The following is a 12,866-nucleotide window of genomic DNA, read 5'->3' as shown; positions in this document are numbered from 1 at the left end:
TGTAGAAATTCTTTTGCTCCCTAAGGATGTCAATGCAGTTGATCAAATTGTTTTATTAGAAAGTAGCCCTTCCTCGTTATCTTTTCCATGATACATTTTCCTTCAGATGAGAGGCTAGGCCCTTCATCATTCCTAACCCTCACCACAGAGGGCAAGCTCATCTTTCATTTGCCAAAGTACAGCTCAGTGCATGAGCAAGGAAGAGTCACAACAACCTGCCATTCCCGCTCACTTCAGAGACGGATTGGACAGACAGGATAATCACTGACTGCAGTAAACTACAAGGGAATAGGAATTATGAATGAACAACAGAGGAAACGAAATCATATACTCATGCAATTTTAAACAGTGCTGCATTATTTAACTTCACCCAGCTACAACTGCAGGCCACCTTGGATAAATCAGGCCATTTTCCAGGCTGCGAATGACCATGCTTGGCGTTATGCATCAAATGATGAATTTCTGTAGCTATGCGTTTATGCCTTTAATATGGGTTATCCAGAAGTCTTAGATGAACTGGCTTGGAGCTATATTGCCTTTCTGTCTCCTGGGGATTTATCAAAACTGGAGAAGCACTTTGATACAGCAGCCAAAGGGGCTATGAAACCACCCAGATCCTGTTCTGAAACTATAGGTTGGGAGAAGTTATTTGTTTTATGATAACAGGAAATGCCCATTCAAAGCTTCTTTTGTTTTAAGCTAAGAACCTGTGAATCATCTGCAGTGGATGTGCTTTTTTCTGTCTCCACAAGTAGCTATGTGTCAACACTGCCGGACATTTGGTGGGAGGGCAGTTTTCACTTCCCTGAAGTGCTTTTGCAAGTCTCTTATTTCATCAGACAATGTCTCTGCCAGGAGCCAAGCACCCTGGATGTACACACAAACCCCCGCGATCCAAGAGTTACACAATCCAGGAAGGCTGCAGCAACACTTCTCCTCCCTTGCTCATTGCCAGTTCCAAACCTCCATCCCCCACATCCCACTGCTGCTGCACTGGACTGAGGGGGAAGGCTGTGAGCAGGAAGGGGCTGGCACCTCAGATCTGTGCAGAGCCCTCAGGACTCTGGGTGTTAATCCTGGCAGGATCAGTCCTGTCAGCTGTATTTTATAGGCCAGAGAGCTTCATGATTTCCAAGGAACAAGCGCAGCAGGCAGCAGTGCGGGAAGACCCGGGCATGGAAAGCAGGAGCTGGGCTGTGAACAGTGAGTCTGGGTTGTGGTAGAATCCAGCAGGTATCCAGAGCCCTGATGTGCACATCAGCATTTGCATACAATCGGAATCAATCAGGTTGGAAAAGACCTTTAAGCTCATCAAGTCCAACCGTTCCCCAGCACTGCCAAGGCCACCACTAACCCATAGCACTGAGGGCCTCATCCACACAGGTCTGAACACTTCCAGGGATGGTGATTCCACCACTGCCCTGTTCCAATGCCTGAGCACCCTTCTGGTGAAGACATTGTTCCTATTATTCAGTCTAAACCTCTCCTGGCACAGCTTGAGGCTATTACCTCTTGTCGTTGTTTATCTGTTTGCTGCTGGCTGGAAGATTTCTGTTTGCAAACCAAGATCTTTAAGCAATAACTAAAATGCACATTGGTCTGCCATGTATTAAAAAGTGGGTTATTTTATTTGCATGCATTCAGAACATGTCATGCTCACTGCTAATACCAGCCATGCATGTAATATTATGGAAAGAAGAAGTGAAAGAGCCATATGCTGCTGTGACCTTCTCCAGCTTTCTTCCAGATCTTATGCTTGCAGGCAACGTGAACAGAAATGGATCATTTCTTACAAAGAAACCAAACAAAGCCCAGGTAGCTGGATACTCACGTTACACTGAGTATATACTCTTCTACTCCTAAATTCCGCCAGAAGCCTTCTCTAGCATCCTAAAGCAATTCTCCTCACACTGCCCCTGCTTAGCTCATATGAATTTTACTCCCATGTTATAAATTTACCTTACAACAAACCCCAGACAAGTTCCATTTCCAAGCTTCATCCATCATTAAACCACACAAGACTGAAGGCTATTTTTAGTGATCACCAGAAAGATAGAGATATTTGTGACATGTTCCTGAAACAAATGATCGACACATTTCCATGCAATTGCAGTGGTAGGATTAGATTCAAGGTAACAGAAAAGCAAAAGTCTCTGGGAAACTCTTTATTTACCACTCGTGCATGATGCAAAACCGATTTCTGGCTCTGTGAGCACTGGCAATATTCACAGATGTTACTTAACCTTGATGCTAATTTAAGAATGTCCCAAACAAGAGCTTAACTCTGTACCAGTTTAGAAACATTGTGTGCCTTTAACCAGAGTGGGACAGCTTCCAGCATACTGAACTTCTGAGTATTTATTTACTTCAGATCTACTCTCTTGACGTTTCCCATCCAACTGACAAACTCTTTTCCCAACACTTATGCTGCCAACCTGCAGGTAACACAGAGGAATGACTGTAGCATTTCCAGTAGTGAGAAGTGGGCAAGAAGAAACTCTTCTACACAGCTCTGCTTGCTGCAGGACACCGGGCTTGGCCTGGCCTGTGGTCAGCTCAGCCCAGGGAGCTTTGCTTTGGCACTAGATTGTTCCCCCAGCTCGGTGGGGAGGCTCCAGGAGGAAATGCCTGGCAGGTACAGCCTGTGGTGGTAAATCCTCTTAAAAATCCCAGCACAGAGCCAGATTCCACCCCACGTCGGCTGGCCTAGTAATATTGTCTTACATGCACCGGTTCAGAGCAGGCAACAGCCTGTCACCAGAGGATGAAAAATCAACCTGGTTTGCAGGTCTATGGATTATAAATGCACGTGGTGAAAACCTCTTAGACTTGATGCTCTGTTATAGTCAAATGATTTGTTATGGAGATATTGTCCAAAAAACAGAGCCTTCCTTCTGTTCTTGGGTGGTTTTCCCTACTTTCTGGAAGTACATTTATTATTCTTATGGTTGGGTCAAATAGTTTGAAACCTATAAGCTGTCTGATACAAAATTATCCTGCCAAACAGCCATGTCAGGTAGCACTGATTTCTAACCTCAGACTAAATGGAGTTAACTTTAAAACAACAGACTGGTAAAGAAGAAACAGTTATTTTCAATAATGAATAGTAATTCCTTCTGTAAAGAGAGATTGCCATCAAAGAACCATTCCCGGTGGTTAAAACAGACGCTTATGTCTATATGTTTACCTGGCACTACCCCTAACTGCTTTCTCCATTCCCCAGAGGCTTTTTCCTATAGGTCTCATATAGTTAAGTTCCATTCTGCCTTGTCCCAAAGGTGGAATCACAACATAAACACCTCAAGTCCATTCAAACCTTACAGCTGTGCCAAACAACCCAGAAAGTTATGATTTTTCTAGCTCCTGAAAACCCATTTTGTATTTGAACTTCCTTTCCCAGTAAAAGCCCAAGCGCTTGTACCCCATTAGAGCCTTGTTTTCTCCACTCCCATCATTAAATTAATTGAGTTGTCATCAATATAAAGCTAAAGATCCTTTCAGGTTTCTTGCCTTCCACTCCTCCCATCTCACCACCTTTGTGGTTTCATATTTACATGTATTAAAAATGCATTTTCCCTCTTTTCTTGCTCCCAAAGACTTGTGCAGCACCAGGAAAGCTTTTATAGTCCTCATCAGAGATTCAGATTTCCATCCTGCTTTCAATTTATGGAGACCACGTTTTCCAATGAGTAAACACACTGATGGAAAATTCCTGATCAGTTCCCATAACCATACAAACCATAAAGAGAGGGACAGTGCCCTTCTTATCCACCCATCCGCTCAGGAACAGCAGACTTCAGTGTTGTTTGGATAAGGTCCAGAAAATAAAAACACAGGCAGAAACAGGAGAATAAATTACAGCCTTTAACAATAAAACTCTATAAGCCATCAGAAACAGCATCCCCAAATGTTTGGATGCTGGAAAGAGTGGTGGTGAGAGGAATGCTGCTGTCATCCATTTGCTCTTTGCACCTCTCTTTAGACCTCTCTAGCAGATTTGTTATTCATGCCACCAGCTCCAGAGCACAGGTCACGTCTGTGTGTCAGTCATGTGGATTCACACTGTCTGATGCAAAACAGGGTGATGCACTGACTGCGACCTAAACACAGGAGCAGGTGAATGAGGACCTTCAGTCTTAACACTGTTTTCTGAGAAGCAGAGAGGAGTGGGGACAAGGCAAGTCTTGCTGCTGGCTCCCAGAGGGACGTGCCGCTGACCATGGTTACAATACATCTGGCACTGCACTTTAATAATCAGATCTGACAAGTGAGATGTATGATCAATATCTGTGAATGACACAGGGAGTTAAACCATGTGACAGACAGTTGCGTCCAGGACTGATGTGAATCAGAGGTTCAGTCCAACTCTCCTTTCTCAAGGCCAGCATTACAGGTATGGACAGATAACAGGAGCCAGCCACCACCCACCATGTCTTTTGTTACAGCTTTCAGCAAACATGGCACAGACACAGACAGTTCTTGGCCAGAAGAATTCACCCAGAGCCTTCCTTGGGCTCTTGCAACAACACTAAGGAAATACTTTCCTTCAAACCTTACTCCACTTTCTTTCCTTAAAGCAAAGCAGGGCACTTCTTTTCTTACACAGGATGTCACCATTCCCTCAACCAGCAGTCATCCTTTCCCCTCTCCTTCACATCCACTGTCTGGAGAAAACTTCCAGCAGCCATGAGATTTAAAGGACACATGGTCCTTTGGGTAGACACTGCATTTTATGGGTCAGAACCCTCTTTTGAAGTTAAGTAAGCAAACAGATAAAAATCCCCTCTCAAAGATTATCCACTACACCACAGACACACAGGCTCCAGATCTGATTCATTTGCCCTACAGAGCAGGAAACTTTTAAACCCAGATTTGCCCCTGTATGACATTTGGATGCAATGGCTTACCATTACAAAGGTAATAAGGGAGTAAGTGCCTTAAAGAGAACAAGTCTCAGCGAGTGATGGTTTCTAACAAATGCCATTTGATTTTTCCTCAAATGTATTTCTTGGAAAAGACTTGACTTGCTTCACTTCTAAGAAAAGCAACGTGCTAATGTTTGCCTGATGATAAAATTGATCTGACCTTCTGCAAATAACCTGACATCATGGTGTGTAGCTGAGCCTTTTGAAGTGCATTAGGTTGTTCGTACGACAGGGCTTTCTCCTGTTTATTCTGTACAGCCTCTTCATATAAGTGATGGCAACGTTTCCAAAGCTTTCCTAAAAATAACTTCAAGCAACTGATAAATAAAATAAAGGTTTGGAATTCCAATGGAACATGTAATAACAAATTTCAATGGACGTGGGAAGGAATAACTAACTTTGGAGCAGCATTACTTTCACACTCTAAGTCTTGCAAACTATGGCCTTCCTCCTCCCCAGTATGAATGGTGGTTATAGAGCTTATTATGTTCAGGTTTTTAATCAGAAATAGTTGCAAGTGGCAATATTTCTTCTGGAGAAACATAACGATGTAGTTCAAGACTGAGCTGCATGAGTTAATGTAGCTGATACCCTGTTAATTTGGCAGGCATGTATGGGCTGATGAAGAAGCCATCCATCCTGATATGGGAAGAAATGGAACCAGACACACACAGCTTACCTGAGAGAAAAACCTCCTCTAAATGGAAGAAGGTTTTCAAGGCTCCAGGTAGGAACCATTTATTGCAGTCAAGTACAATTGAACATATTGCATTTCTCTAATGAAGTCTAGATGAGGGGGAAAATGTCTTTAAAATGTTGTAGCCATTAAGGTTTTTTCCCTTAACATGGTTTTCAAAACCAAAGTCCTTGTTTGTGGCCACTCCTCACCAAGGTTGGTCACTGACAGCTTAAAACGTGATAGAGGTAAGGCTGGCCTTGTAACTAAGATTACCTGGGTAGGACAGAGCCAACGTGCAGCATCAGCTCTGCAAAGCCCACACTGTCCCAGGGACCACCTGAGCCCCCTCCTCTGGCATAGAAAAGAAATAAACCCCCACAGCTCCCATCACGAAAACACAATTCAGTAGCTGGCAGCACTGGGCCTTTATCACATGGCAGTTCTCCTCCTGGTTAGTTCTTCACACAGAAGATACTACTGCCTCAGTGTTCACTGGAAGAGGTTTGTTATCGGGGCTAGCTGTTTATAGGAAGGAAGACTTAGAAATAGCCTGCTAATTAAAGCATGAGTTTATTTATATGTCACATTCATTGAGAGTTATTTGCTCTATAAATGTTTGCATTACAAATTATATTATTTAGTTTAGTTGCATGCCAAGTCTCCTCTGCAAGACTTGTCACCATTTGAAGGTGTTCTTCAGGCTTGCAAGAGCCTCAACACTGAAGGCAGACTCTGGCTGTAGATTCCCAGGAAAGCACTTTGCTTTCTTAGCAAAGATGAAGAGAGGAATGGCAATAAAAGCTGTAAGGGGAGGCAGCCGAACTGTCCTTCATGACATAGCAGGAAAAGTAGGCATCTTGTCCTCCTTTCCCAAACGATATGCATTAGATGTGGAGTACATCACAGAAACAGATGGGGTAAGAAATCTGTCACCCAGCTCCCTGAATCACCACCTCTACCATGAGCCTCCACCAACCCCTGCTCTCGATCCCAGCCAGCACTGGGGGTCCCAGTGCTTGTGGCCACCCTGCTGCTGGCTGCATTACTTAGTGCTCATTTGAGGGATGCAGTGCTCTCTTGCACAGTGTGGAGGGAGCTAAGCTTCTGAGCAGCCTCTTCCCCACCCAAACCTTCCTCCTGTCCCCAGTGCAAAGGGCATTGATAGGAGTGGGACCAGGGAGCAGCTCCTCTGGGTTGTTAGCTCTGGGAATCCAAAGCATATGATGGCTTTATTTTTATATATACTTTCTTATCTATATATAAAATATATCATTACATAAGTATATTATTGAAGATGCTTTTGTTTATTTATTGGACACAATAATGTTCTCTTTTGCTGTGGAGGGAGTGGTTGAAACAGCAGCACTTTTCTTTTTACAGCCCTCTGTGTCACAGTCCTCTCTTGCCTAGTGAACTGTGCCTTGACTTTCCTGAAGAGAAGCCTGCAGCTCCTTGTGCCTCCACTGGAGTCCAAAAACTGAGAGGTGAGCAAACACGCTCACAGCTCAGTTACATGCACCTCAGAACTAAGCAGCATCCACTGTAATGGCAGCTCTTACCTTTGCTGGGATGAGGAAGGATGACCCACCCAGCAGGAAGAGGGCTGGGAAAGCATCCTTGGAACAGGCTCCTGCCCCCTCCAGCATTCTGACACCTGAAGGACTCTGCCTTCCTGCACCAATCCAGCCCCACAGAGTCCAGCCTGGGGCACAGCCACATGCAACCAGCTGCCTGAGGGGCAAAGTCAAACCAGATTTGGCTTGTGTTGCCTTAACTGGTAAACGCTGTCCTATACTCTCTGAAACAGCTGTAAAACCACAGCTGTCAACACTGGTGCACATTCACATATGTAGAAATCTCACATACATCAAGTGATGTGACCCAAATGTGCATTAAATAACTGACAAATACAGGCACAAAACCTTGGTGGGTGTTTACCCAGAGCTCAGTTCTGCCTGCAAGCACTGCCACCAAAATCACTAGGACAGCAAAGGGACAATGGGCTCTCCCAGCACGGGGGCTTGGGAGGTGCTTCAGAGCCTGCTGCTACACAAGCAGATCCTCCTCTGAGCTCTGCAGCCAGACCTGCAGCAGACGTAGATCAGCAGCAAAAGCAAGACCAGCCAGCTTCAACACTGAGGCAGAGCATTAGCTGCTCTCCAGCACTTCATTGAGATTTAAGAGGCACAGTAGTTGCTTTTGAAGGGCAAACCCAAATATACCCTGTAGCTTCTTCATTGCTGGATCATTTCTCCTCCATTCCTGTGGTCTCACTGCTGCAGGCTGTGATAGCTTTGGAATTACATTTGCTCCAGCACATGGCTAGGAGAACTGAAATGGTATATTCTCAAGCATCCTTGATTGAATGAAACCACCCAGAGCCTGCTGTGATTCACTGATCCAGGCTTTAGGACAGGAAAAATCCAATAAAAGACAGCAAATGAGACGGATCTCCAGGCATCCCCACTTGTTGGTTTAATCTTTTCATGTTCAAGGGGAGGAGGTCCTGGCTCTCCATTTAACATTGCCTTCAAGTGTCTATATTTCAGTAGTATCTTTGCACTGACCTTTCTGAGTGTTGGATCAGGGCCATCAAGCATGGTGTAGATGCCATGTTGAACATATAGGTGGGTATCTGAAGGGGGCCTACAAGGATGCTGGAACTGTAGTGACAGGAAAAGGGGTGACGGGTTAAAACTTAAACAGGGGAAGTTCAGGTTAGATATAAGGAAGAAGTTCTTTATTGTGAGGGTGCTGAGGCGCTGGCACAGGCTGCTCAGAGAAGTGGTAAATGCCCCATCCCTGGCAATGTTCAAGGCCAGGGCAGACAGGGCTTGGAGCAACCTGGTCTAGCATAAGGCATCCCTGCCCATGGCAGAGGGTTGGAACTGGATGATCTTCAGGTGTTTTCCAACCCTGCCCATTTATGAAATAATCTGTTCCTCCTTCTGCAATGTCTGTGCCAGTGGCTGCAGCGATACAGGGCAGGTGTGATGAGGGAAGGGATGCAGTAAAAGGGCAGCATGAATGAAGTCAGCTGAAACAAATGAACAGCACTGAAGAGCTAAACCTCTCCTGATGCCTTTCAGCCTGGAAGGAAACCCATGGAGCGCTACACGGTAATCCTGTCATGCCACAATGAAGAAATGCTATGGGAAGGAGCATAGCTGGCATCAGAAGTGACAGACTCCAGGCAGGGGAGGATTACGGGTGGTGACTTCAGTTGCAAGACAACAAGAAACTGGATGAAGACAAAAGGCACCTCCTGAACCATGAGACAGGTCTCCGATTCCTTTGCGAGTCTAGTATGTAAGAAAACATTGAGACTGAAATACTGGGATATACACAGAGAAAAAACCCAAACATCTGAGGTGAAAGGAAACAGAGGAAGAACTCTGCTGGGGAGAAAAATGCAACGTCTTGGTTTTCATTATCTAAAGGCACAACTTGGAACTGCCTGACTGATGATAAGAGATGTCACCCACCCAGGGAGCTGGATCTACAGAGGAAAAGGAAAGCTTTCAAAACAGCTTCTATAAGACACTAAACCATCTTAATGTCAAGCCAGAGTGAGGACAAACATTTTAATTCCAGCATATCAAAGCACTGGCAGAGAACATGCTAACGCAGAAACTTCCTGAATTAAGAGCTTGGGGTTTTAGCTTTCACATATTTGGCAAATAACTTGTTCTATGAATAAAGCCAAACCTGTATGTTCTGCAGAATGTTCTAGAAAAGGTTTCCTTTAGCCAGAACCCCATTTTGAGCCAGTCATCAACTCCCTCCATGCATAATCCCATTCTGTGCACATAACCTTCTGCAGTTTGAGTTGATAACCATTATTTTCTCCTCCAAACCACTGCAGGGGATGTGTGTGGGCTGCTACATGACTACTGCTATTCCCCCAAAGTGACCTTCACTCAAAGGAGAATGTCTGCTTGTATACACAGCAGTGTTCATGGCTTGAAACTAGAGACATTATGTGAGCAAAGCTCCTGGAGACTTCAGTGGAAGTTTTGCTTGCCCAAGGACTTGGGAATGGCCTACATTTGTTTATAAAGCTTTCCTGTCCTTTGGAATACAGGGAACTACTGCATAGAGCCAAAAATTATGACTGTGAGGCAATACCACCATGAGATAAACTATAATAGAACTGCACTTAAAAGTGTGTTTAATACATATTAGCTATTGCAAACTAACACTGAAGTTCTAGGCTGCTGAAGCTGAGTAAGGGACCTGAATGCCCACTTGCTTTTAATTTGAGTGGGAATGAGGGATTTGAATTCCTGAAGTAGTCTTGAACATTTCATTATTGATGTATAACAAAAAGAATTGAAGTAACTTGCTTTTAAAGGCTACAAACCTGGCTAAAAGGTTTTGCCAGCATCTTTGGGACACATTCCCCCAATACTGCATTAAAATTAGAAATTTTCAGAAATCCCTGAAAACATTCCAAGTTTTGATGAAATTTTTCCAAAACCCCCCCAAACAATTCCAACAAATGCTTTTCAATAGGTCACTTTGATCCATTTAAGATAAGTCTAAGGTCTATAAGTCTATTTAAAGAAAACAAACTTTACCACCAAACCCTCTATCCTACAACTCAGAGCAGAAATAACTGATCACCCAAGTCCTGTTCTTTCTCCCCATCCCCAACTGTAATACTTCCATCTCTTTACGTTTTTTAAGCAAGCACAGACTTGGATTTCAAATACAACAGTTTTGCCTGGCAATGGAGAAGCAGAGGGAAGCTGGTTACATGAACGCCTCCTTTCACCATTTGAAAACGTTAGTAACTAAGAGCCAATGCTATTCTTTCCTGGATGTCTGTATGCCTCCTCTGGGTTAAATACTCTTCAGCATTGCCATTCTCTTACTAGCAGTCTCTCTCCACTTTTCTCCAGGCTTTCCTCTCCTGAGCAGAAGTCACCACACAGAGCTCCACTGAAGCCAGAGCCCAGCGTGCAGACACCATCCACCTCCATAGTGAACACTGGGGAGTATTTCAGACAGCCAGGGCCCTGAGGTGGGAGATTTCCCTGTATGTGTCTGCTGTGTTCTAGGAAAAACATTCCGGGGAGAAGGGGGCAGGAGAGCAATATAATAATGATTAGTGTAATGGGATTTGCTATTTTTGTGAATAGTTTAATCAATACAAACATTTACTGAACCCTCTTACGTGCTTGCCATGATCAGGTTGCTTTATATTTAGCTTAACACTCAGAAGCCAGGGTTAGCATCATCTGCATCTCTACTCCTTGCTTACTTCTACAGCAAAAAAAAGCCAGGATTGGGATTTTCCACACTTAAAATCCCAGCCACATGCTATGATGTGTGTCCTCTTTGTGCTGATACACCAGACACACAGAGATGACAGGGTCATAACCCATGATATGGGTCTCAGGATGCGAGCAAGTTAATTGCATAGGTGCCATGCTCCAAGGCGCCACTTGCACCACTCACAAGTAGAGCCACACACGCTTGTCACCTGCACTGGAGACAGCCCAACACCTCTAAAGCTTTGCAGATCACACACAGTTGGATTCTGCACTTCTCACACAGTCTTTCCTTGCAGGAATGATGTAGTAGAAGCCACTGTTTTGATAGTTCATCAATTAGATACTGAAGATCCATAAAAGGTATGAAAGGAGGGATATAGGAAGGGAGAAAGCACAACTGGTGGCAGGGTGGACAGCACCAGTCCCAGAGGTCACCATGGTGAGGCTGGGGGTGCTGCACTGGCTTTGCAGTTGTAGTTGCTATTTCCTACCATGACATATATGATATATTACTAGTATCATACCACAGGAGGTAGCATATGTTCTAAGTAGCCACAGGCCTTTCTTACACCCTTATTCTTTAGTTTGATTTTAGGCAGAGAAAGAGAAAGCTTGCCTTAAGTTTTGCTTCCACTTCTCTATAGTGTTAGAAGCCCGTAAAACATCCTACTGTGTATGAGTATAAAGCTAATTTAAAAGGCTTGTAACTGGCTTTGCAATAAGCTGAGAGAATCTCCTAACTGACAACTGCAAGGGGTGGGGGGGATCTACTACAGGCAAATTTCCCTGCAGAACATCGCTCACCATTGCAGAGCTCAAGGGAAGGGGGGCACTTCCCCCACACAGAAGCATGTCCTCATGGCCTCACACAGGGCAAGTTGTACCATTTATAGCTGCCAGTCTGAGAGCAGACATCACTGGAACAGCCAATGCCACTGGCAGCATCCAAGGAGCACAGATACCACACTCCAGAACACAGGAACTCTGAAGCACATAGTCACAAGATTAGCTTGCTGTCAGTCTAATTTAATTTGACATTTCCTAGGGACAAAAGAAAATAGCAAAACGCAATCATGGGCAGTGCTGTTGTATCAGAATGGAAAAGTACAACTGCAAGAAACATGTCTTTTGGGTGGGAGGGTTTTCTGGGACTTTTTAAAAGTTATCATTTAAATAAGAAACAAGCCACAACTTTCCCTTGTGTCACTTGGATGCACTTTGCACTGCACAGTGTCACAGGTCAGCTCATGCCCAAGGCAAAGCCTGAAATACCATCTCCCTTTGGAGCTTCAAGATTGTCACCACACAAACATATTCAAACAGACACAAATACTGACGACTCAGCAATACAGGAATAGTTGCGTGCTTCTAACTAGAATAAGAACAGTTCTATCCTGCCTACAGTCACACCAGAGCAACAAACCTGAGACCCACTGCTATGCTGAACCTCTGCAGTAGGAGTAGAAGGCTCCAGCTCCTTTGCCTCTTTTCCAATGGATGCAAGAACCTGCCCACCTGTATAGACAGCTAAAGTGATGGAAGCATTACAGTGGCACACAGGGAAAAGAGAAACCTGAGGGGTCTGGAGTCCTAATCCATCATTCTAGGAGCCATTTATGTGCCAGACAAGCTTTGGGTAACTCCGCTGACCCATCACCTCACACTATTTGAACTTGGACATCTCTGTCAAGGCTTACATGCAAACCTGAACCTTTTCAAGAGTCTGGATTTAGGAAACTGAGGTGAAGCACATCAGATATGGGTTATTCCACCAATTAGTCAGTTCTCCCAGTGAGGAGAATTCCATGGAACTGCTTTCTGGGAATTTGTCCACAAACAGAACTCAAAAGGTGAGCAAAAGTCTTTGCTCTTTCATGTTTGTAGTATTCCTCTATTTGGATGCAAGAATGCATTTTCTTAGTTGAAAGCCTAATAAGAGCTCTGTGATGGATAAATAAATGAAGCAAGAAGTAGCCAACTTAA

Source organism: Psittacula echo, assembly GCF_963264785.1.
Source record: "Psittacula echo genome assembly, chromosome: 4".
Lineage (NCBI taxonomy): Eukaryota > Metazoa > Chordata > Aves > Psittaciformes > Psittacidae > Psittacula > Psittacula echo.
The sequence above is the reverse complement of the archived record's forward strand: the minus strand, read 5'-3'. Positions refer to the sequence as shown.